Source organism: Pterocles gutturalis, unplaced genomic scaffold (genome assembly GCF_000699245.1).
Source record: "Pterocles gutturalis isolate BGI_N339 unplaced genomic scaffold, ASM69924v1 scaffold6957, whole genome shotgun sequence".
Lineage (NCBI taxonomy): Eukaryota > Metazoa > Chordata > Aves > Pterocliformes > Pteroclidae > Pterocles > Pterocles gutturalis.
In genome coordinates, this window is record NW_010115206.1 from 10,495 (window position 1) to 12,330 (window position 1,836).

The window sequence follows — 1,836 nt, forward strand, 5'->3', positions numbered from 1 at the left end:
GCAAGCTCTCGGAAACGCGGATTGCTAGGGGGTAGAGAAAAGCAAAGAACTACGTTTTAGGTTTCCTTTGCAAAGGCATTTCAAATCTCTATTCTCTGGCTCAGAAGAATTCTTCTGGTTGGATGGGGCAGCAACACTAGTCTTCAAGCCAAAACGAAGGAAAAATAACAGGTTTTGGGTAATTAATGGGGCCACAGTCCTGACTCTCTGGCAATTTTGCCGCGGTGAAAATCCCCACCCCACAATTTTAAGCATGAGAATTTCCTGACTGTGCATTAGAAACCACAGCTCCTCTCCAGCACGGCTTAAAAGCAGCTGTTGGTATCTCCAGGTTTAGTGCTGGGGCTTCTCCTCCGTGCCCGGACCCTTAGGTGGGACCGGGACCCAGCCCCAGCTCTGTGCCAAGGGAAAAGCTCTCACCTTTGTGCCTGGGGTATAGAATAAAAGTTCAAAATTAGCATGACTAATCCACTGACACAAAGAAATAAGAGCAGGATGATGTATTAGGGAAGAAGCAGCCCTCTGTGGATGTGGTATGATCCCACTGACTTCTATCCCTTCCTCCGGAATTTGGGGATTCCCCATCAGCTCGTTGCCTCTCTCGCGCTGGGTTTTGCGCTGCAGCAAATTCAAAGGAGATCAGAAGGATCCACATGGAATCGCTCCGGTCAGACCCTAAAGAGTCCCGTCCCTTCCCTTCCCTTTTTTTTTTTTTTAAATCCATGATTTTATCTCTTGCAATATCTCGAAGCGCGAGCTGACTGGGTTTTAGCACTGAGGACCCACGTGGTTGTTCTAAGAGCAACTTGGAAACCCATTCATTCGACATAACCCTTCACTTGACAAATTTTTTTGTATGTTCTTCTAAGACTTTTTTTTCAATCCCAAATGGGAAAAAGAGAAAAAAAACCCAAAAAACCCAGCACCAAAAAATATAGAATATTAGTGGCAAAGTAACGAGACGCTGCGCTAATTGCCAATCCCCGGGACAGTGGTGCTGGCTGACAATTTGAGGCAAGCTGGTTAAGTTCAATGCTTTGCTTGTGCTTGGGTGCTAATTCCACAGGGACAGGACAGGGGACCAGAAAGCATGGGAAAAGGGAGGGAGTGGAAAGGAAAAGCTTGGCTACCAGACAAGGCTTCCAGTCACCACCAGACTGGACCGAGAACAACAAGGTGCAACAAGAGGAATTAAACCAAAGCCTTTCTTTTTCTTTTTCTTTTTCTTTTTCTTTTTCTTTTTCTTTTTCTTTTTCTTTTTCTTTTTCTTTTTTTTCCTTTTCTTTTTCTTTTTCTTTTTCTTTTTCTTTTTCTTTTTCTTTTTTTTCCAAACAGCTGAGCTCCCCGCCAGTCCCTTCCTGATGGCCTGAGTGATCTGAGAAAGGAAGCAGCTTTTTACCCCCCTTGCAGGCAGATTGCATTTTGAAAAAAAACCCCCTCCGATATAGTCTTTCAATCCAATTCCACCAGCGGCCAACACCTGGAGGGGCTGGAGACACTGAGATGGTTCCAATTCTGCTTCTTTGCACCTGGTGATTCTCCCTAGATTAAAAAAAAAGTTAACAGCTGAGAAGCCCCCTCGGATGCTAGAGGTTAAAGCCAGGCTAAATGAGAACAGCCAAGTGTTAACATCGTCTACAAATGGCACGTGGTTTGGGCCGGTAATTCATGTAATGAGGCAGCTGAATGCATCTCCCGTTGTTACGAGGGGAGGGTGCAGCGGTGGGCAGGGTGAGGGGACATCCACGGTAGAGGTGATCGAGTCAGCAGCTGCGTCATGATTCTGTTTGGAATTTTTCTTGCCACCAGTTTTGATCAGTTCTAGCATGCTTTTTT

The 1,836-nt window shown here is 45.5% G+C and overlaps 1 protein-coding gene across 1 annotated transcript in view; it reads right to left on the bottom strand.

Annotated features, from left to right (window-relative positions):
* The window catches only part of SCN8A (sodium channel, voltage gated, type VIII, alpha subunit), a 39,556-nt gene that overhangs the window by 6,317 nt on the left and 31,403 nt on the right, over positions 1-1,836 (bottom strand). The gene's annotated exons all lie outside the window — the stretch shown is intronic.